Below are 25,171 nucleotides of genomic sequence, written 5' to 3' on the forward strand. Positions count from 1 at the left end.
CATATGCATAAAGTATTTATACGTATTAATTTTGTAGTTCATAGAGATTTTTAAATACAAGTAGTACTGAAAACAGATTCATATATTCTCATTTAACATCTATTCTTTCAGAATAATAAGTTTTATAAGCAAGAAGATTCTACTGCCAGATTATATGTAGACTCCCATCAATTTAATGTTGTTTGTATTAGAGGTTTCTGTTTAAGCTTCCGTACCAACTGATAAAAATGTGAAATACAACATAGAGTTTAAATTTGAAAAAAGAAAACCCTACATACTCAGGATTCCTCAGTTACAGAAACCCAGTTACATCTTGTTCCCAGAGTTTCCTTCTGAAGCATGAAAACTTGTCAGTAGTAAGTGACTAATTGTTACAGGAGTATACTAAGATTAACAAGGAAGCTGCATGCGGTCACTATGGATACGATGCTGACCTTTGTGATTTCTGAGAATAAATACTTAAAAAGCCAGCGGTCATTTGCAACTAAGGCCTCCTCAGGCTGTTCCAAAAATGAAAATTCCTATTTTAGATTGGAAACAAATGGCTTATTTCATGCAGAGATAGGCACATGGTATTTGACTAATTAGGCTGCTGAGCATTAAGTTGCAATGAACCATTTATTATACTGCTCCCCTTTAATACTTACTTCTTAAGGAATAATGAAGGTTACTACAATGTCATCTACCTGAAGGCAAACTCCCTTCAGGCTCCTTTCATTTTCTCACATAAATCATCACTAAACAGCCAACATTCATGACACTGAAATCTCTCTCTACTTATCAAACTCAAGTGTCAACTACCAATATTCACACAGCATATTACAAAGCAATCAAAGCCTTAATTTGGGGTTGGAATTTTCAGTCATCCAAATACAGTGCTTAAAAACAGTGGATACAGTACAGGTTATTTTGTGCAGTGACATGGTTGAAGGTTACAACTTCTATAAAAACTTAATGAAAAAAATTGAAGCTGAATACTTATATCTTCTTTAGCTATTCTCCTGAACATGTGGTTTATGTTTGTTTTAGAGTAAGTAGATGGCATGCTCCAGCTTTCATAAAAGGCACTGTTATCATATTGGCAATGCTCATTTGGCAACCTACTAGGAATAATGAGAAATTATTCCAACATTATCGCAAACCGAAGAATACTAACTGCTGGCCTCTTAACTCCATTAATGTTTTTGTTAAGAACAGCAACAAAGGTAGCATTATTTGAAGTGTGAAATCCTCTAACTCCATAACTAGGCAAAGCCAAACAAACAAAGCTTATCAAGTCTTTCAAGACAACATACAGAACAATGCAAATCTGCAGGACTAGTTTAAGTCCTTTTGATACTGGGAATATACTTATTTGTCATACTCCAAACAAACAATGTTGGATCACTTGCACAAGAACTGTTCTTCACCTGCCATTACTCTGGAAGAATTAAGAAGTTTTTTAAATAAATGAAATTAGAAAAGGAGACACCACTATGATATCTGAGGTTTATGTTTTTTAATAATTTCCAAACTAGAGTCATGAAGATCAAAACAGAAGCGTACTACAAATTTTGCAAATATAAACCAGAATTTCAACACTCACATTGAGCTCTGACTGTACCTTGCATTATCACTTTAAATGACAGCTCAACAAGACAAGGGAAGGAAGAGACAGAAGAGGGTGGGGAGGCAGAGGGCAGTTAGAGAAAGGTTCTTCATTCTCTTCTCCACACATTTTAACACAAAAATCTTCATTTCATCACCAGCAGGTCAGAAACAATTAACTGTAAAAGAATTCTATTTGTGTGCGTCTGTGCTTGTGCACTGGGTTTTGCAGTCAAGGTCATGTCAATCAAAGCAGTTTAATAGATGCTTGATGCAAGCCAAATCCAAGTGACTAGTAGTGTTGCTAAGACAGACGAAGACAGACGTTCATTATTGCTCCAGTTATTATGCTATGCTTATTGACCTGAACAGAATTGAGAATTAAATATTAAACTCTAGAAATAAAAAAAGATTCTTAAAGTGCATATAGGTTAAAAAAAGTATTAGGAAAGACTTCACAACAGAAACCAACAGCTAGCATTTACCAGTTCTTTACTATTAAAGAACCGAATTCTAAAATTCAATTCTGCAGTACACTAAGGTTAAAGAAAAATGCTAAGGCTACATCAGCTGACCTGTTCTTATTTTCTTCCCTCTTCCAAAGTACGAGCTTAGGTCAAAAAAAGCCAAACATACTTACGCTTTTAATAGATTTGTTCCATTTTTACCTTGCAGTAACTTTATTCCATCAAATATTTAAACTGAAACTCATGCCTCTGATATTACTGATTTTAATCAGAAGCCTTCTCTTTATCTTCTTTGTGCGTACACGCATGTGTGGGCGAGGGAGGACAACTCTTTCCAAACTTTTTTTTTTTTTTTTTTTAAGAATAAATACTTAAATGAAATTTATCTAGCTTTCTGAAGTACCAAGTTAGGTAATTTTAGCTACCTTTTAACTGGTCTTACAGTTCTTGTGCAGGGATCACAAAGAAGAAAAGAAGAAATAATCTATTTGCCCTGGGGCAAACTATGTCCAAATGACCATTGTTTTTAGCACTCCAGCTTGCAGCTCTGGAGGTAGTCACAGAATCACAGAATGGTTGAGGTTGGAACAGACCTCCGGAGATCATATAGTCCAAGCCCCTGGGACAAGCACAGTCACCTACAGCATGTTAGACAGGGTTGCATCCAGGTGGGTTTTGAATACTTCCAGAGAAGGAGACTCCACAACCTCTCTGGGCAACCTGTGCCAGTGCTCTGTCCATCTGCTACACATCATCTGCAATGGTACTTATCACACAGTGTGTTATCATATTGCATATTCACTGTATATTTTAGTATAGATTAGGCTCTGATCTTGTAACCAGCCAAGGAGTTCACTGTAGCACTAAAGATTACCACTGCACGATTAACTGTGCTGAAGAAGCGGTAAGAATACATCAGCAGTTTTAAAACTGCATCTCCTGTGTATTCTCAGGGAAGAGCCTGCAGTGTTTCTTATCACTTAGACGTACACTAGTATAGAGTACAATTACCAATTTTTGTACAAGAGGTGGAAAAATTGGTTTAGAATTCAAGCCTCAATTGAAAAACAGAGACTGAAACCAAATTTTACCAACTGTAAAGAAAAAAAAAGCAAGAGTCTGATATTTTAAGAACATATGGAAAAATATGAAATAATAGGATATTATTAATACAGTGGAGACAGAATTTAAGCACAATTAAGCGAGGGCAGAAGCCAAGCACCATATATAAATCACTTCAGAAAAACAAACATAACTAAGATTTTTTTTTTTTTTTTTTGTAAAATAATATTCTCATCTGACAAAAGGAGAACTAAAGATGAACTACTGGAAACAAACAAGGATGATGGTATGAGCAAAAAAATTTCAGATTTTGATTCAAAAGGGCCTCCACCCAACTGCCCTGCATCTCAGACTCCACACAAGTTTAGAATAAATCTATAAATTTAGTCTCCTGTGACTAAAAGCAGATGAGGAAGGAAAAAAAAAAAATAGTCTTACACATTTCTTCCTTGATTAACACTGTTTCAGCTAAAAAGGTAAGAAGGAAAAAAGTAATCAAGCCATAAGTGTAACACAGAGAATTCTTACACTATAGCAAGCTGAATCACGGACACACATATGCAGAATCTAAGACAGGGAATTGCCTTCCTCCATTACATTCATCTCTTACAGGCAACCCAAAAATGTACAAAGGAGTAGCAAAAATAAAGATTTTTCTTTTCATTCTCTATAGCCCACAAATTCACACACACACACGAGCATTCACCTGCAATTCACATAATTTCAAGTATATAATGGGAAGATACTGAATACACAGAAAGCTAGAAGCAGGCAGAGTGTTGGAAGGGGGCATGTGAAGGGAGGAAAGGGACACTATTTTTTGATTAAACCAGCACTTTAGACTCCAAGGACTGTACGCAGAAATTGTAAACACAACCAAGGTGCACTTCTGCAACAGAATTCATGCTCTGAAAAAATTTTCTACAGTATAGAAAAGTAACATTTACATTTTGACTTCTTACCTCCCTACTATTCCAATATACTTTCCTGCTGAAGTTTTAGTGCAGTGAACTGTAAATAAAACAAGTCAGTCAAAAAATAGGAACAAAAACAGCATTACAAGAGTACCTTACAAGTTGGTTTCGTTTTCATACAGCTTGACTTGAAATGAACAGATCCAAATAAGCAGAAATGCAGCAAGAGCTCCTGTGTATTAGCAGCAGTAAGTCAGTTCATGCTTCAGGAAAGTACAGTTTGAAGATCCCATTTCTGAATTGAGTGAGTACAGATTTTAACAGCAAGATATGAAAAGTCATAGCAGTAGCAGATCAAAATTATAGCGTAGAACAACAGTGGTAAGCCTGTGCTTGTTTAAGAGAAAACTAACTAACTAATTTCAACTAATTACAAACCAGAGTCCAAGAGTAACTAAGGGTGGGAGGCAACTCGAGACAATCTAATACAACCTCCATGAACAAAATAAGAGTTAAATCTGTAATAAAAATCAGGTTGCTCAGGTTCTTGTCCAGTTAAAATCTGAGCTTCTCCAAGAATGGAGATTTCACAATTTCTCTGGACAATCTGATCCAGTGTCTGACCACTCATACTGTGAAGAACTTTCCCCTTATATCTAACTGGAATTTCCCTTGTAGCAAATTGTCTGTTCCCTCTCAACTTTCTGCTGTGCATCTCCAAAAGTCAGCTGGCTAGATCTTCTCTACAACTACCTAACAGGTAACTGAAGACAGCAATTAGACACAGTCATCTCCCACCTTCTCTTCTCAGGTTGAAGACCACAGCTCAGCCTGAAGGAACCATATATTTATTTACGGAGTACCATTATGACTCTCTACTAGAGTAGTCTAGCATATCCAAGAAGTTATTCAGACAAATTAAGCCTTCACTTCAGGTAACCTGGAGGTTCTGCAGTATTCAGTGATCAAAAATAGTCACATCAGGGGATGGAAGTTGCTGATTAGAGACCACTTTGCTTTAAAAATGAACTAAAATATCCATTTATCATACTAAGAACTTATCACAGTGATTTATCCCCAAAAACCCCAACTGGTTGCAGGTTAACCTGCAATTAAGCACAGGAAAAGGAATAAAGTATATTAGCATTCTTACCTGTTTTTTTTTTTGTTGTTGTTCTTTTTCCCCCCTTCTTCCCTCCACAGAGCACAAGCCTTCACTTGTGTGAATACTTTTGCTGCTTTGGACAGACCTAGTTTATAGCACTACACTATATATAGCATCACACACTACAGTTTTTGCTTTTACTCCCCCTTGCCCCCCCAAAATTTTCTAACAGAATACCTACATCACACTGCACCAACCATAAGAGAAATATGAACAGTTGGGAATACAAATTTAGAAGAACCATGAATCATCAGAACTTGTTAGGCCATATTTCACATAAAGATTCGATCCCTTCTTTGGATTTATCGAGGAACTTTGATTATATAACATCACTGGGTTTAAAATATAATTCAAAAATACTGCTGATTCTTCTAAGTTTATAGTTTCAGCTATTCACCTCTCTCATGGTCCCTTTTACAGTAAAGGAATGTTGCTTCATTTCTGGTGAAGAGCTACAATGAAGGAAGATTGTTTAAGCTGGGGTAGATTCTTGGAGAGACTTAAATAAGAACCACTAAAACAAGTCACTTTAAATATAATACTGCTACCTCTCCACATGACATATCTCCGTTTCATCCTGAAGAGTCTTTCATTTCTCAATTTGCACCCACAGTCCGCCTCTTCCTCTTTGAAGGTAGCCAACATTTCTGGCCCAGAACAGACGTACATGTAGAAAATGAGCTCTTTCTTTTAAAGTCATCTTTGGGTGACCATCTGCATCTTATACTCAGTCTGAAAATTAGAAAAAAAGTTCACACTACTAAATATGCAACAGTTTCATCTTATCACCTCTTTAAAAGAGTGCAAAACATAGAAGCAGGAGGGTAGAAAACAACTCTAAAACTTGATAACAAATAAAAACATAAACGATACACTTAATGGATGCATTTTGCAAAAGGCTCAAGAGCCCTATTAGTAGAAAGTTAACCAAGTTAACCTGCATACAAATGTTTCAGTTCTTAATGTTTCCAGTAGGAAAAGTTTCCTAAACTGCTTAAGGGCTCTGTGTCTGCCAAATCAAATAAATTTGAGTAGTTTAAATGGACAAACTTCCCCTGAAAGATCAAGACTAGGAAAGCAATATAAGCATATTATTTGTTAAGGTGTGGGTTTATTTTATTTTATTTTTTTGAATGGGCATCTAGAGTTGGTTTCAGCAAACTCAAAAATGACGACACCTTTAAAATACACCTTCTTCAAGTAATGATTTTGCATTAACATTTGTTATTATAATTCTCTAGTGATACCAATTGCCAAAAATTGTTCCATGTAACACTGATGAATACCACTTGTGTTATGATCAACAGGCACAGACTTTGAGTACAAAGTTGAGAACTGCACTGGGCATGTTTAGACTACAAAAATCCCTTAGCTTACCCTCCCAAATGAGGGCATATTTGGATGGTCTGTTAATATTAGCAGTCTGACAGTTAGGTCTAGACAATTCTACTACACTGCTGGAGGAAGCTGATGAGGAAATACGCAGCAAGTTGGACCAGCCCATCCCACCAAGAGATCTAGAAGGAACACAAGTACTCCTGTTTACAGAAGACTGTCCTTAAAACATATTCCAATTCTTGAAAATTAATGTAGTTACAAATGTGACAAGTTCTCACATTCTGACATTCAAGTTCAGAAAGCACAGTCCCAGATTGCTATTGTAGACTGCAGTCAAACTGCAGTGTTGCAACATAGTGCAGGGGAAATACATGCTGAAGTACAATTCAGCTCCTCCACTGCAATTAAATCCAGAAGGATATCGGATCAAGAAATCATCCGTATCATAGTCTCAGTCCTAACCTTGCTTCAAGCAAACTAAATACGGTTTTCAAATTACTTCAAAGAAAATACACTTAACCCAGCAAGCACTCAAAGTCCTGAGCATCAGATAAGTGTGTAGCATTTGGTTTTACAAAGCATCTTTGTCCTTGCACGCAAGTCCATAAAAATGTTAATTTGTTTTGCAATAATAGCCAATACTTTTAAGCACACATACACAGCCTCCTTCCCCAAAGAAAGAAGCCCACACAGGAACAGCATGAAGTCATGGCATCTATTTGAGCCTCAACCAATTCACAAATAAACAAGCAAAAACACATAAAACTTTTCCAGCCATTCACATACTGTTAACCCTACTTAAAATGTAGATTTGAACAAGTCCTTTTTGGGAAGTGAATTTCCAGAGTTGAATTGCAGTAGCTGCAAAGATACATAATATGCTGGCAAATAAAGTTGATTTTCAAAACATTTCTCCATATTCTCAAACCAATCTTATGTAAGATCTGACATGTATACTTAGAAAAGTATTACTTTCACAGTCTCTCATTTAAACATTTACTCTAGAATCAAGCCATCATCTCCTTAAATAATTTCAACTATAAAAAGAAATTAAAAAAGAATACTTCTGACATATTAACAATCTACTTGATAAATTTCAGTCATAAAACCCTACTTGGAACAAAATAACATTTACCATTGAGCTCCTGGGTTCAAACAGGAAGGAATGGCAATTATATAGCCACAGCTTATTTTAGAAAAGACAAAAAGTGAGCTTTTAGCTGGAAAAAGAGTTTTCTAAAAAAATGAAAATACAACCTTTGTTTTTTTAAGACCTTTCTTCTAACAGCTACCTAAAACATCCCTTTTATTTTACACTACTGTTGATAGAATTATTAGTGCAATCTACAAAGTGTTGTGACATTCAGGAAAGATCCTAAAGTGTAGGAGACAAAAATGGGATGTCAAGCTTAATATCAGTATCTAGAAGTACAAAACACCCTACTTTGGTTTCAATTTAAATAAATGGACAAGAAGATGAACAGTTAGCATGGATTTATCAATGTCAGACAAAGCTTATGTGATAAAAGCTATTTTGAAGGTTGAATGGGGCATGTAACACAGATTTTAACACTGTTTTTGACAGTCTCTCACCACAGTCTCACCTGGAAACCAAGCAAACAGGACATCGTTTAACAGAAGGGAAGATGAGACAGACCTGGCTGCATCGCTGGCTCTCAGCTTCGTAAGCAAAGGATTAGCGTCCACCTGCCCGCTGGCAAGGGGGGACCCCAGGGCCTACAGAGGAGTGCACGCTCAGCAAACTGCCAAAAGATAACGCTTTGGAGGGAAGAGCGAAGAACAGGGAGGTCGACACAGTGAACAGCAGCAAGATCATACTGGGAAACAAAGATGCTGAGAAACTTGAGCACAGGGCCAAAAGACACCTCACTGGGTTCAGCACGGAGAAGTACAAAGCTCTGCACCCACAGCAGAATAACCCCACGTGTCAGTACACGCAGGGAATCGCTGGCTGAGTGACAGCACTGCTGGACAGGACGAGGCACGGGCAGAAGCCAGGCTGAACAGCAGCCAACGCCTCACTGCATGCAAGGCAAACCGCACGCAGCACTGTGGCAAGAGCCCAGCAGCCAGCAGGTCCCAGGAACTTAGCCCCCTCACATGCACAAACTCAACCCCACACCAGCAAGGCCACTCTGCAAATACTGTGCCCACCATGGAAATCCCTGCAGCAAGAAGGATGCAGAAGAACCAGGCAGGGTCCAACACCACACTGCCACACACCGTGGGCCTACAGGACAGTGACCACAGGCAGAGCTGAAAGCAGATGGGCCTGTTTCGCCTGGCAAAGAGAAGGCTAGTGACCACCTTACAGCTCTCCACATCTACCATGAGGGGAGCAACAAAGACACTAGAGTCTTTTTAAGGCTGGCAGAACGAGGAGCTAAGAAGGACCAACAGCCCAAGATGCAGCCTGGAAGGTTCAGGTTGGACGCAATGAAGAACATTTTCCCTAGGAGCGTGGTGGAGCACAGGAACAGGCTTCCTTTTCTGCAGGGAGGCTGCAGATTCTCTGTCCTTGGGAGTTTAAGGCTTGGTGAGACAAAGCTACAGTTGAGCCCATCACGTGCTAGTTAAAGCCCTGCTTTGAAGAAGGGGCTGGACCAGAGACCTCCAGAGGTCCCTTCCAACCAGCATTCTTACAGCTGCATGACCTAACTACTGTGATACGCTTCAAGTAACTATGACCTTGTTTAAACAGTCATCCTCAGACACTATGCTGAACTGAATCATTTCTGGAAAAAGAATTATCTACTGATGACATCAGCACAGCCTTTCCTATAAATAGCCAAGTGTTACCATCAATCTGGATTACATTTTAAGCATTTCAAATCGTCACAGTACATAGTCCCAAAAGTTTTGAAGTTGCAAATATTTCACATCAAAAGTATTTAAATCTACAATTTTCAACTATATTAAAAGAGAGTAAATACAAGGTGCATACTCATACCTAAGCATATTGAATTAAGCTGCCAAACCTACCCCAAGCTCATTTTTGATGATCACTCAATACTCCTCTACAAAAACATCAAGATTCTATGCCAGTATTTTATATATATATATGTATTAGATATCTGCCAAGCAACATGAAATATTTTCAGTTAGCTTGTTTGAGGAAGCTACCCTAAACTTTAAAAGAAAAAAAATGCAGTACTGTCTCCCACAAGACAATTTTGATTTTTTTTTAAATTAAAATAAATTAAATAATAATATCCTCTCAAACAATATACAAGGAAGTCCTATATTTAAGGACAGACTATAGATTTCAAGTCTTTGTTTTTCCTATTAAATCTCAATTTTGTTTCCTCCTGGCATTAAGTATCTATACTTAGTTCTTTTTATGCTTTGAAGAATGAAACTACATACAGAACTAAATATAATATAGTATGACCTACCAAACTGTTCAAGTGTTTCCATACAAGCATAGAGCTTTGTTGATAACCAGAGTTAAATCATTCACAACAAACAAGTAGTTTGACTTTAGGATAAGAAAAACTGGTTCTGAATAATACTTACTCTCAGGACTGCAAACATTAAGCAACAACTCAGTGCAATACAGAAAGAGCATGGCAAAGGGGCTACCTAGATATCCACATTCATATGGCATTACAGTCACATTCTTTGAATGCATTTGGTCTAGTAAACTTTGAATTATCTTATGCTGTCACCAATTTTCAAAATAAAGATGAAATGTACTCAGTCTAATCAATAGGCTAGCAGCTAAGAACTCCTCTTCTAGAAATGCAAGTTTTGGCAACAGCAGAAATTGATCTTAGCCTCCCAGATCTGAGACAAACATAAAACAATAGAAAGCTTTTAACAGAGCAGGGAATCTGACAGCTTTTATTACAGTTTCAAATATCGTAAGCAATTACATTTTAGGAAAGGTTCAGCTTTATTTAGTCAATGTATATTCAGTATTTTCTGAAACTGGCTGCAGATTAGGTCCCTCAGCAAAGTTTAAGACAGATATGCCAGATTCCTGGATCTCAAGCCAGTACCAGACTACCAGTGCTGGACTTCAGTTCCATGCACGCATATAAGCTTCTCAGACACTCAGGCATGAGCTGAGATGGTTTCTCTGAATGACTATTCAGCATCAGTCAGAGGAGACAGAGACAATCTAACAGCTTACTTTTGCACTCTTTTCCTTGTACCGATTCTGGTGTTTGTTACATCCCTGGGTAAACCAGAGCGAACAATGTACTCTCCTGAAAAAAGTCTATGCCCACATTACTGGCCAGTGCGACAGGAGCAAATCCACAAAACAACTGGTGCTAAAGATGCAATACTACATGTAGACCAGAGAGTGAGCTCTAGTCCTATCCATGGTCTAAATGCCCTTAGCCTGAATGCATTCAGCAAAGTCAGAAACATATCTTTCAACTATTTCATCCAAAAGGATCCCACTTTGTACATTCTGCAAGACAAACTGCAGACCAGGAATTGGAGACCATCAGACCAGGAATTGGAGACCATCAGAACACTTGCGTCAGAACTGCATTCTTGATCCAAATTAAAACATCGATGTAGTTCACTAAATGACCTTTCAACCATTGGGCAAGTTGAATCACTTCAGTGAGATGTGTAGTGAGCTCCGAAAGTAAAGGAAATGGGAAGACAAAGATTTGGGGTAGGAACTCCTTTCTTTCATTAGATCAGCAATACAAAATGAAATAACCCGCCAGCGCAGAGTTTCATTATGCAGGAAACTATTAATATGGTTTAAGGCATTACTGAAAACAGGATATCTGCAAAACCTCTTACACTTATTTCCCCACCCCATGCACTGATACAAGAGTTGGCTTAAGGTGAATGGTATTTACGTAACTACATAAGCTGATTGAACTCAGGAAAACAGAGAAGTAACATAAGGAAATTTTCCTGCAAGATGCTCTTTGTTTTCCAACAGAAAATGAGCTGGTGGCTTTGGGGGGGTCAACAGTATGAGAAGTATAGTACATGAAAATATCCTGCAGTGATACTTATGTCATTGATTTTCTGAAGAAGCTGGAAACGCACAGGTCTCTTCTGTGGCTCATGTACATGCTGACAACATTAAGGGAGGAAAAACAGAACAAAAAAACCCAAAAATCCGTCACAAATGAAGCCTGACTCTCCAAATGCTATCTGGTCAGAGCCACTTTTACAATTTGGAGAGCCTTCTCTAGGTAGGATTTCCAAAAACTTCACAGTATTTGCTACAAATTATATCAAGGTACTCTCTCAAACAGTGAAAACTATTTAAGATTAATCATTTTACACCCTCTGCTCTTCATATGAAGAAAAAACTATATATATATATTTTTTTCTTCTAAGGTAAGCAGCAAAGAATGTTGCTATCAAGCTTATGGAGATAAGCATTCTGGAGATGATAATGCAAAGTTATCCCAGAGTTAATCCTGAAATAGTTTTTTGTAGTTGAACTTTAAGTCACAGAACCTGAGCACTTAAAATTTACGCTGTCTGTGAAATACAGAGTAATGAGTGTAATTTTTGCATTCACACAAATTCTTGGTCATATGTTTTTTAAAAAAATGACCATGCAGTAAGAACATTACTTAGTGTAACTTAGCTGTTGCACAATGACCATCCTAAAGATATGAAGACAATACTAAAAGAATACTCACAACCACACATACTAAAGAGATTACTGTGCAATTTCAGGACAGTCTGAGCTGATCACAGTAAAAGCATAGTAGCAGAACAGCAGTCTCTCTCTCTCTCTCTCTCTCCTTCTTCCATTGTATTAGAAGTTTTATAATTTCATGATGCAAGTTGGTTAGACTAATCACCATATCTAGCTACAAACTACTCCTGTAAAAGAGGAAAAAAAATAAGATTAGTTTTCTGCAACAGCATAAAATTAAATACTAGATCTAACTGACAAGACAGTAAGATAATCCTTAACATTGACAATAAGAAGGGAATGTATAGGGCAGAACTGCCCATTTTAATGGCAGTATAGATAATGGTACTTAAGACCTCCTGCACCAATATTTTGAGTGGAGAACTAGTGATAAAAGTGTGCCATAATCTTACTTACGGAGACATAATAAATACCTATCACCGTGGAAAAAAAATAAAATACAGGGAAGGTCCTAAATACACACAAACCATAAAATCACATAGAATGGTTGAGGTTGGAAGTGACCTCTGGAGATCATCTAGTCCAACCTCCCTGCTCAAGCAGGGTCACGTAGAGCATGGTAGACAGGATCACATTCAGGCAGGTTTTGAATATCTCCAGAAAAGGAGACTCCACAACCTCTCTGGGCAACCTGTTCCAGGGCTCTGTCTACTCTGACAATGAAGAAGTCTTTCCTCATATTCAGGCGTAACTTCCTGTGGTTCAGTTTGCATCCGTTGCCTCTTGTGGGTACCACCGAACAGTCTGGCCCCATCCTCTTGATATCTTCCCTTAAGGTACTTGATAAGATCCCCTCTCAGTCTTTTCTTCTTCAGGCTAAACAGGCCCAGCTCTCACAGCCTTTCCTCATAGGAAAAAGGTTCCAGTTCTCTCATCATCTTTGTAGCCCTACACTGGACTCTCTCCAGTACCTCCATGTCTCTCTTGTACCAGAAAGCCCAGAATTGGGCACAGTACTCCAGATGTGGCCTCATCAAGGCTGAGTAGAGGAGCAGGATCAGCTCCCTCAACCTACTGGCAAGTCTTCCTAATGCACCCCAGGATATCATTGGCCTTCCTGGCCACAAGGACACATGATCAACTTGTCCATCAAAACTCCCAGGGCCTTCCCTGCAGAGCTGCTTTCTAGAAGGTCAGCCCCTGGCATGTCCTGGTGCATGGGGTTACTCCTCCCTAAGTGCGGGACTCCGCACTTGCCCTTGTTGAACCTCAGGAGATTCCTCTCTGCCCAACTCTCCAGCCCATCCAGGTCTCCCTGAAGGGCAGCACAGCCCTTAGGTGTGTCAGCCTCTCCTCCCAACTTGGTATCATCAGCAAACTTGCTGAGGAGGCACTCTGCCCCCTCATCCAGGTCACTGATGAAAAAGTTGAACAAGACTGGACCCAGTATTGACCCGCAGGGGACACCACTAGCCACAGGCCTCCAACTAGACTCCACACCACTGATGACAACCCTCTGAGCTCTGCCTTTCAGCCAGTTCTCAATCCACCTCACTGACCACTCGTCTAACCCACACTTCCAGAGAGCTCATCTATGAGGATGTTACGGGAAACGGTGCTGAAGTCAAGGTAGACAGCATCCACTGCTCTCCCCTCATCTACTCAGCCAGTCATTCCATTATAGAAGGTTGGTTAAGCATAATTTCACCTTGGTGAATCCACGCTGACTAAATCAGTTTGGCAAAATCATGTTACTTTATATTAAAGGTAATACTTATTTTAAAACTATTTAGTTGTAGCTTCAGTGCTTCGAATGCTTTGCAATGCAAAACTGACATTTAAAAGAATCAATAGAGAAACACTAAGTTGCCTTTCAGACTGTACGTAAGCCTACCCCTATTACAAGTCTCTGAAAACTTTTTGTTGTTTGCTAACATGGAACTGCTTCCACAGAACTCCATGCCAAAAACGGTGAGCAGGCTCCAACTCAACAGAAATCAACTGAGTAGGACTTATACAACAACTGCTTTTTCTAGATACTAAAGAAACTATTTTCCTGCCAAACATCTTTAAGTTAAAGCTGGAAATCTGTCTTATGTTACCAATGCTCCACCTGCTGGTATGCAGACAGGCAAGTCAGGAAAGCATCTTTACCTTAATACAAAGACAAACAAGAAAAAGGCAAAAATAAAAAGAGAAATGTTTCTGAATATACAGCAGAGTCTAAAGCACCCGATGGAAAAAAAAAATCTCTTCAAGAACTTGGGAATGTAAACTCTTTTTGAATACTAATATTCTTGAAAAATATTTGTGAAACCTACTCACCAAGGATGTTGCTTAATCCTCTTTTAGTAGCTGGCCAACTGTTAATATACTAACATTAGTTACTTTGTTAGGTCAAGGGTAAAGGTCTGTGGAAAAGTTTGAGATGCCAATCAAACCCAGAAGTGGAGCCTAAAAGTCCCACACAAGAATATTACTAAGTTTGGAGTTTCTACATGAAAAGTTTGATTTAAAAGGATTTTGAAGTGAACTTTCCTAGAGCACTAAATAGAAATCTCATTAAAAAGCAAGCATCTACCCAACACAAGTGAACCACAACACTAAAAAAAGGGGAAATAGTGCCACCATAGCCCCTCGTTTTAACACTTTTTGAAAACTAATTATGAAAACTAATAATCTGATCACAAAAAATAAAAACTTTGGTTCCTGCCATATTCAATTCAGCTTTCTACAAGGGATCTGTTAATCATCTGTTTCAAGCATTTTTTTTCAATATGCCAAAGAAACTAGTATAGGTAACTGAAGTTAACACTTCCAAAGTGTTTGGAGGCTGAATCAACTTGCGAATTAGCTACTTCCCCCAACCTCTTCTACACTGTGTTTATACTGTAAAGTGCTGCAAGTTACTGAAAGCACTTTTTATAAATACCTGCTATTTTTATTCTTCATCCAAGTGTTTAACTGCAACTTCCCAGCTGCTTTTGCAAGAAGATTGCACCTCAAGCAGAAGTTGGTGGAGATATAACAAGAATATCAAAGACACTCCCCAAGAAGTCATTCAGTTTTCAAAGTCATTTCAGGTGGAGTTTGTGATCATCTTTTCAATATGAAACATAAAAAACATAATTGGTACCAAAATAACGAGCAGTCGCCATACTACTTAGTGAGCAGAGAGGTCTTCTTAAGAAGTCAATTAAAAGTTAACAGAGCAGACTTCAGGACTTCCAGTTAATGTAAAGAAATAAACTTAAGCACACAAACAAGTTGTCTCTCTTTCCACAGACTCACAAGAAATTAACTGCTTTGGTCTCCACTTAAATGTAAGGAAAAGGTTACATAAAGAACGGAAAAATGAAAGGAAACGAAGTTGGAAGAATGAAGTTAAACTACTGCTGTCCCATCACTGTTATTGTAAAGAGGGGTTTTGCTCATCTTAAAGTCAGTTCATTAATGTCTGCTGAATAAACTGGGAATATCATGTTATTGAATGTATGATCACTGCAACACATCAAGAGCAAATGATACAGGCAAAATGCAAAAAACTCACATTTAATCCAACTTAATAATTTGAGTACTACTTAAAAGAAGAATTCTTCAAACTGGTTAGTCTCCAACTTAATAGTTTAGAAGACAGAAAATGTCATAGAATTACCAATAACCTGTACAACTCAGTGCTTCAGTCTCTAATGCTTTGAAACTCCTATCTGTGCAAATATTAACTAGACAGCTAAAATAACTTTTTGCTTCTGTGGAGAGAAAGAACAGCTAAAGCAGACAGCCACAGAGTTCAAACAACAGCATATCATAAAGTAAACATAAACGTGAATACAAGTTTTATTTCAAAGTAGTTGACTTGTGAAAACATTCCTCTTTCCACTTAAAAAAAAGTATATAAACACACACACATTGTTATGGATTAATGATTAACAGTCTTCAAAAATTGCAGCAAAGACCTGTTTTTATTTGGATGCCTGATACTGTTAAGTGAAATGTAGAAGTAAGACCATGCAAAACAACAGCTCAAGCTGTGTAAATAAAGATCTCACTTTTAATATGGAGATAAGCAAGAATTAAAGTCAGATATCATTAACTATAATGATAAGGACCTCCACTCTGAAATTAGTGGTGTGTAAAAAACAGCAACAGGCCACAGTATCAGGAAGAACTTATAATATGCAACTTTATGTTAACATACAAAATTCCAACTTCAATCAGTTTGTTAAAAACAAAGAATGTTTAAGTACATATATTCATCTTTTTTTCTTGAGATTTAACTGCTGCTAGTTAATATTTGGCATAAAGTGCCTTTTAACCGAACAACCAGCTTCGCAGTTCCCGAGCCAAGTAACACAGAATCATAGAATCAGTAAGGCTGGAAGGGTCCTCTGGAGATCATTTAGCCCAAGGGCCCCGCCCCCCCACCCCCAGCAGGGTCACCTAGAGCACGGTAGACAGGGTTGCATCCAGGCGGGCCTTGAAGATCTCCAGAGAAGGAGACTCCACAACCTCTATGGGCAACCTGGTCCAGGGCTCCATCACTCTCACAGGGAAGAAATTCCCCCTCAAGGTCAGGCAGAACTTCCTGTGCTTTCATTTCTGCCCATTGCCTCTTGTCCTGTCACACGGGACAACTGAAAAGAGTTTGTCCCTGTTCCCTTGACACCCTCCTTTCAGGTATTTATACACATTGATAAGATCCCCCTCAGTCTGCTCTTCCCCAGGCTGAAGAGGCCCAGCTCTTGCAGCTGTTCCTCATAGGGCAGGTGCTCCAGCCCTCTGATCATCTTTGTAGCCCTACACTGGACTCTCTCCAGTAGCTCCATGGCTCTCTTAACATGTTTATTAAGACAAGTCAATTAGTCACCACATTCAAAATGAAAAAAAAGTCATTATCAAATTCTGATTAAGCTTTTGAACTCAATGCATTGGTACAGGTTAGAATTAAATGAGAAATACAGGATCAGACAACCATGCCTAAGCACAGAGTATCTGAGGATAGCAACTATATTTGTTTCACAATTAGTCATATATATTAAAAAAAAGTAATTTCTAAAATACCTTGCCAAATCTGATACAGATACAAATTAAAAAACAGGGGAGAGGGAAAAGAGTTGAAATGGATATGTATTTTAAGTAAATAAATTATCACCAGTTTCCTTGTTAAAAGGAACCTGTCTTTTTCTCACGAGTGATTCAAGTTTTGAACATGGCTAGCTCTATTGAGGGCTGCAGCTTCTTTTTCTTGTTAAAAGAAAAAAAGCCGACAGACAGAGTATTCCAGTCTTCAAAAAGCTCAAGGAGTTACCTTAAGTTTCCTTGATACTTTCTTGAAGTACTCTTGATATATTCAGAACGGATGAGGGACAGGCTGCAAAAGATTAAAGAAGAACTAGCTTTCCTGATGCCAGAATATTCCCAATATTCCAGTGACCTGAATCCACCTGAGAGTGCCTGATCCTGTCAGCAGACGGCTTAGTTTTCCTATGGTGGAGGGATATGTTAATGAAGATGTCCTTGACCTGGAGAGGATCAGAGTTAGGCTCACAGAACCACTATCAGGAAAAACATTCTTGAAATAAACTGCATTCATTTCATCTGGATAACATCCATACCTGCCTAAAACACTAATATTTAAACTGAACTAGTTTTAATTTTTCTTGTCTTAACCTAGTTTAACCGAATAAAAAAAATAGTCATCCTTCCAGAAACAAATGCAACACAGGTAAAAAGTTAGTGTTCCTTTGACAGACTTACTATGAGTACTGACTCCCCAAGTTCAACAGCTGAGACGAATCTTAGAAATCCTAGGTAAGAGCCATTAAACAGCTAGAGAGGTCATCATTTGCTTAAATTTAAAGCAGAAGTGAGTTTTCAAGACATTCCACTTTTAACTTTTTGCTTCCAGTTCATACTCAGTGAATAACTAACTCTGCTTTACCATTATGTTTGCTTGGTGCTGAGGATAGGAGAAAAGAGGACAGTTTAGTGAACATTTAAAAATAAAAATAGAAAAAAAACCCTACACTTCTGTGTCAGCAGCCATGAGCAATCTGCACCCTGGGACATAGGGTACAGGCTTAGGCTCACACACTAAGGAGCATTTTCTGCCAGCTGCAAAGGGTCAGCAGGATATCTTCGGTTGCCAAGCATAAGTTTTGGGAAAGAGTAGTTTCCGGAAAGTACCAATTTGAGCCTTTTCTGTAAGGTTATCAACAGTACACAACATTCCTCACAGCTCTCCCAAAACTGTGGACTCGCACTATGACTTCTGCACTTAATATTTAGCTAGTGCATTAAAAAATCTGAATGATCAATTGAGTAGCTGTTTTTTATAAAAATATAAAATAAAAATAAAAAGAGCTCGGTCTTTAAACATCAGAACAATGACCACTCTGCATTTGACTGAACTGTGCTGTATCTGCAGAGAGAACAATGAAGTGAACGGATAAAGAAAGTCCTCAGAGGATCAACTGGCATTTTGATTTATTACACTAACGTTAAGCCTTGAATGTTCAATTCTCTACATTGTTCTCATTCAGCAAAAGATCTGTTTCAGGCTTATTTTACCTCTATATTCTGTACATAGAAATGCGAAAGATCTTACAGATTCGACTAATACATTCTCAGTTCTAACAGTGTTGATTCAGTGCAAAATGCAAGAATTAAACAGTCTTCTGGTATTTTAGCTTCCTCATTCCCACAGGATTCAATGTGCCCTAAGACATGAAAGAATCTTAACTAGGGCATTTCTTATGAATATTTTAATTCTTTCTCCTTTATCTTTCTAACCTTTACTTCTGCAGAAACGTAGACCTAGTTCCCTCAACCTTCTCATGCACTTAAAAAATCTTTCCTGGTATCATTCAGAGTGAGGTATCTTGAGAAGATAGTAGACTAAGAGCAAGCTTATTCTACTAACACTTAACTTCAAGCACATGAGAAAAAAATATCAAATAAATTTTAAGCTGTCAGGTGGGTTGTGCGTCTCCTCATTAAGCGCCAGCTCAGATAAAGCAACCTCTCTTTACGGTTAGTAGGGCATTCTGCAATTAGACCCGTTCACTGCTGCTGTAACCTATGGAACTCCCCTAAAAAAACAAAACATTTTGAAACAGAAATACAAAAGGAAAGTCTGAGATTGCTATTATGTTTACTAAATCATTCATCACGCTGATCAACAGAATCTCAATACACTCTCCTCCATCTGTAGGCCTTTACTGTTACTTAACTGAAATTACAGCCTTTTTGAAGCAGGAACTGGAGAGGAAGGATGGGGAGGTTTTTTTGGTATAACACCTAGCACAATGCTAAGATTTAAGAGACCAACTATTTATCACTACAAGTAGTCCCTTGTTCTTTACCTTCACCATTCCAATAGTGCATGCAGTACATAAACTGGAAAAGAGCACAGAGCTAGGCAATGAACAGTTAGGCTGGAAAGCCACCCAAAAGTTTAAGATAGCTAAACAAACTATATATGCAAAAATATCACAAATGCTGTGTTACAGAAGATGTTTTTGAAACTGTGCACAACTGTACTACCCAGGCATTAAGATTAAAGAGCATTTTAATATTATTCCACGTTATGTATGCCAAATGCAAATATGAATAAACCTGCATATGAAGTCTATAAACTGAACAGTTTTTAAAAGGTTCTTCAGTCCAGATTGCTGCAAAAACCTTGACCTAGAATTCTATCCTGAAGTTCACTTCCACCTCAGAAGCTCCTTCTGACAATGGCCGGCACGTTTCCACTGTTATATGTGTTTCCAGCCACCAGATTTTTTTTTTACCTCTCTGTTCTACAGATCACACTTAAAAAAAAAATCTATCATACTGTCTAAAACAAAATGCAGGCAGCATGCAAGCAGCACACTCAGTCTAGTCAGCTTGTTCTCAATCTGATTATTCACCTGTTTTGTACTGACTGCCATCTGCCCACTCCTCCTGTTTTCTGTCTCTGACACAGACTCTGTGCCATCTCATAAGCATTTTTTTAGCACCTTACTGCACACTTCTTCCAGGTCACTGATATACACAGTGAATAAACTTAATTGCAAGATTGCTCCCTGGGGCTCCTTAGTGCTGCCATTTCAAACTGACCCCACTTGGAGAGAATGATTTGCTATGTAATTAAAAATATAAATATATCTATATATATACACACACACACAATCACTTTCAAACCTATATATAAAAATATACATATATATAATTTATAAAAGTAGATTCAATAACAAGTCTACCATCACTCACATTTAGTTTCTGCTATATTTCTATATTTATTAGTAAATACTACTCTTACACAAGATGCATGTCTTATTTTAGGAAAACAATTTACTGATTAACAGAACTTTGACAGTTGTCTTCATTATGCTATGACAGTTGTAGCCAAACCTTGTCACATGTTGAAAAGGACACTGAGATTAATTATGTATTTCCAATCTGGCCTCTTTATTAGTATCAAAAATGTTCATTTCCTAAGTTGTGCATGACAGTTGCTTAAAATTCCATCTGGCTTTTTTGATTTATACCAGGAACTTCTGTGCTGGGAGTACATGAATATATTAACTGCACTGATATTTTTGCTCCCCCTCAAAAAAAAGAACATTAAAGTCTTCAACAGAAAACTTCAGTGGGAACAGAACTGTAAGTGTCTAAAGCATTTGAAATTTTAGGAAGTATCATTCTAAGATTCCATGCTTATTTACTTTTTTTTTTTCATTTTAATGTAAAAAAATCAAGCCCAAGAGAGCCTTCACTTTATCTGCCAATGACCTTTAGACCTCACACCCACTGCATCCTGTGGGAAACTTTTTCCAAGAGCCAACTTTCTCATAAATATTTTAGCAGACTTAAGCATCTAGACTACATTTTATTTGTCTATGTCAAAACATAAAAGCTATTGAACAATGACAACACCTATGTGGACTTCTATATGCACATAAGTGCATATTTCTTTTTATAAGAAATAAAATATAATGCAATAGTATCTATAAAGAAATAAAATATAACGCAATAGTATCTTCAGTGTATTACATGCAGGTGTTTCTGAAATAGTTTTTGAAAGGTTTACTGTTACAGCTGCTACAAGCCTATGCTAAAAAGCGTAGGTCTGCACCACTATCTATCTTTCTGCATATGGTTCAAAAACATATTTGCATATCCTCCAAAAATAGTGTGTGTGGGGGGGGAGGCCTGTGCATTTTTATATGCTGAGAACAATAGCAATATTTCAATTCCCTACTAATAATGAAAATTCAAGTCTTAGATGCTTTACCAGTAAGTTTCCTTAAACTCCAAAGAATTGCTCACATAGAAGAATTTGTTTAGCTTTAAAGTGTCAAAGTGTCAGTCTGTCAGTCTTACATACCCCCCTTGTTTCTCTGTCACAAAGAGAAATTGTTCCATGTAGTATGGAACAGATCACATACAGGAAAATTATATGATTTTTTTTTCCTAAGAATTTCCACAGGCCTTTCATATTTACCCTGATATCCAAGTATGCTTCTCCAAGTCAGCCCCTCCTTTCTTTATATGGTTCCCCTACAGAGCTATACATTTTCTAGAGTTGCATCAGCACTCACAAAGAAAGTTTTCAGCTATTCAGCACAACTCCTCCAAAGAAGCTATGGAGCCAAACAAGGACAACGGAGTTCACTAAGAGAGGTGAGCAGGAATTTGGCTCAGTAACACACACTAACAAAAGCATTAACAAAAGATACAAGAGTATTTAAGAAGCAAAATCTTTTTTTTTTTAACTGAACCATTACATACTGTTCAAGATGTCCAATTTACTTTGAACTGAACTATAAACATTACATTACTGCAGGACTTCAAACCAGAAAGTTTTAGCTAGATTTAGCAAACAAGAAAAACAGAAGGAATGTTTGTTTTCAAAAGCTTATAATGGAAGGTTTGCCTCAATTTCATCCATCAAGTGATGGTATCTTTGCTATGCATGATCAAATGTTAATTTCATGAATGAGGTTACAGCATCAGTCTATCTGAAGGCACAATTCCTTTCTGAGGCCTTGTTACAAAGAGGGCACAAGAAATAGAATATAAAAACCTCTATTCTCCTATCCTAATTTTACTGGAGCATCTATTAAAACCATAATTCTTTAGTTTATATGACTGTTTTAGCACCAGCTATCAAAAGCACAGTTGTGGTCCATCAATGTATGATACAGAACAAGACTTCTTCCCAGTAGCTCCTCTCACATTATCTCCTTATCTGCAGTGCCCAATACCAAGCAGAGCAGAAGGACTAGCTGTGTTTCACTCCAAGTTATTCCTTGGATGTCACCTAGGAAGACAGCATTATACTCTGGCACAGGTATCTTCAGAACGTTTGTAAGAAATCTGCATGTATAAATTCAAGACAACAAGCAGCCAGTAGCTATTCAGCACTCAAAAAAAAAAAAAAAGAAAAAAGAAAGCTACAGTAAGATAATGCCAATGAATTTTCATGCATGAGAACAGCGGGACAGGATGTACAGTGCAAGCTTACATAAGACACAAGGCACTGCTGGGAACCAACAGAAGTGAACAGCATAAATGGCTCAGAAAAATGCTGATGTCACTTGTATACATTTGGGTAAAACTGGCTTTCCATATGCTAAATTTCCCTAATCCTAAACCTGGTCTTTCTAACAGCTGTTCATTGAACCTTAAGATTTGCTCTGTTTTACTGCAACCTTGAAAGGTATTTTTTTTTTAAAAAAAAAAAAGTGTTCCCTATTAAGATACGAGATAAAGAAATATATCCAGAAAGCATCTAGATTTATTGTAACACCTGCAAGCAAAATTCTAAACAGTAACAAAAAAAGAAAGTGTTATGAAGGAATGGAAAAAGGAAGTAATCATGTACACACATACTTATCCCCAATTCCTACTGAAAAAAAAAATATATATATAAGTTCAAGCTCAACTTATCTGTGTTAAAATATGACCTCTACAGAGCTACTAAGGTCAATGAGACTTAGTAGTTACTCAGTAAGTCCTGCTTGCATAAATTAAAGATGCCTAAGGGTAGCTATGAAACTATTTGATTTTTTTCCAGGGCACCTACATATTATGAACTAACAATGAACTGCCATTTTTCCAGACAACTTCTTCCAGTTTTGTTGTTTATATAATCAAAAAAAAAAAAAGTAGCAGGGTTGTTAAATCACCTTTCTCTCAGCACATAACAGGTTTTCTGTTTAATTTTAAAGCAGGTAACAGAGTTTTCATACTGACTTGAACATACAAACTTGAAAATATTTTAGAAATGTCTAAGATATCAGTAAGCTAGTGCTTCTTCATCCTTCCACCACAGGAGCCCCCCCCCCCCACCCCAGGAAAAAAAAAAAAAAAAAAAAAAAAGTAATTAACTAGCCAAGCTAGTATAATGCAAACCTGGAAAGAGGGAAAGTTTAGCTCATTTGGGTAAATGTTCATAGCAACAACCACCTCCAACTCTGTGCTTGGTTGCATTCACCTGTTAGAGCAATGCCTTCACAACTATTTAGAGTATTATGCAAACCACTTATAGGTAAGTGCTTCACAGTTCAATATAGAAGTTTTTATCTACGGTATACTTAGGGCATTTGATTTTCTGTAAAGAGCATCACATAAGGAGAGAGAGTAAATACTGTTTCCCAAACTGAATTAAGTTTATTTTCCTTATATGTGTAATGAACTTATTGTCACTACTGTTAGTATTTTCTTGCAAATAGAGAAGCACCCAGAGATAGCATTCAGTTAACGCAACTACTCAACTCTGGTAAATACAACTAAATGCTATCGAGGTAAGTTACATATCAACTCTAGAAGTATTTATTCAATCAAGTATATCAAAATATTTATCTTCCTGTTCCCTTTCAAAACATTGGATCTAACATCATACAAGTCAGAGATGCCAATTTTCAGAGATACAGCTGCATCAGAAGTTCACTAGGTTTCCTTTGCAGTGGAAGAGAACATCAGCTTTGTTATAGGCAAACGGAAGAAAAAAACCACACAAACTATTTTCACTGTGGAATTCCAACTCTGTAAAAGCCTATTAGAGCATACTTCACATAAAACATAAAAACTACAGTGCACATAAAGGAATATCACAAGTTATAAAACACCTTTCTATAAAAGTATCCTATCTCTGTCCAAGGTCAACTACACTACAGGAAAATTTTGCAAGCAGAATAGAGTCCTGGCAGCAGCATCTAGATATTATAAGGGAATAACGTAACTATCTACCTGCCATCACTAGAGCAGATAAGCATCTCAGAGTCTTCAGTGAATTTATTCACACGGGCTGTTTTTTTTTTTGCACAGTACTGCAACCTCTAGTTTACAAGCAAACAGAGAACTGATCCAGAAAGACCGATCCAAGGTCACAGAGCAAGTCTATGACAAAGTAAGAACTTTACCTGGGCTTGCCTTGGCGCCAGCTAGTACTTCCAAGCAACGAGTCGTTCTGCCCCTCTAAATCATTCTCCGAGCGTGAAAAGACAAAACAGGCTGTGCCTCGCACTTCTCCGCGGCCTCCCGCCAGGGTTAAAAAGAAAGAGAAAAAAAGGAAAAAGAAAAAAAAAAAAAAAAGAAAAAAAAAGAAAAGAAAAAAGAAGAAGAAGAGAAGAAGAAATCACGCCCAAGGGCCTTGCTCTCCACGATCACAGCCCGGACTGCTGCGGGAAAGGGGACATATATTATTTCACACACACACACATGCCGGGGGAAGGGCGATAACTCCTCCCCGCACCCCGCGCGCACACACACGCACACACACACGCGCGCACACGGTGTGCGCAGCCCGGGGGGGGGGGGGGGGGGAGCCGCCCGCCTCCCAACGGCCGCCGTGTGGGGGGCGCCGCGCGCGCTGCCCCCCCCCCCCGGCCCCCACCGCCCCGCTGGAGGCCGCGGCCGCCGCGCGTACCTGCGAGGGGGCAGAGCGGCGCGGCTCCGCTCCCGCCTCGCCCCCGCCCCCTCCCCCGTCTCCCCGGCCCGGCCCGGCGGCCGCGTCCCGGCCCGGCGCCGCTGC

The 25,171-nt window shown here is 38.2% G+C and overlaps 1 long non-coding RNA gene across 4 annotated transcripts; it reads right to left on the reverse strand.

Moving 5' to 3' along the window:
* Positions 1 to 1,492: 1,492 nt before the first annotated feature.
* On the reverse strand, positions 1,493 to 25,130 carry LOC134137555 (uncharacterized). Of its 4 annotated transcripts, none has more exons than XR_009957725.1 (7): positions 25,067 to 25,130; positions 24,561 to 24,818; positions 15,077 to 15,244; positions 12,197 to 12,371; positions 5,744 to 5,927; positions 4,185 to 4,325; positions 1,493 to 1,951 (listed from the first exon to the last, which is right to left on the reverse strand). It is a non-coding gene; the product is annotated as an uncharacterized LOC134137555 (long non-coding RNA). The 4 variants fall into 4 exon arrangements; XR_009957723.1 differs by lacking the exon at positions 4,185 to 4,325 and adding an exon at positions 4,079 to 4,127 and having other exon boundaries at positions 12,185 to 12,371; XR_009957722.1 differs by having other exon boundaries at positions 12,185 to 12,371.
* Between the last annotated feature and the right edge of the window lie 41 nt (positions 25,131 to 25,171).

The sequence above is a fragment of the Rhea pennata genome, chromosome 2 (assembly GCF_028389875.1).
Source record: "Rhea pennata isolate bPtePen1 chromosome 2, bPtePen1.pri, whole genome shotgun sequence".
Taxonomy (NCBI): domain Eukaryota; kingdom Metazoa; phylum Chordata; class Aves; order Rheiformes; family Rheidae; genus Rhea; species Rhea pennata.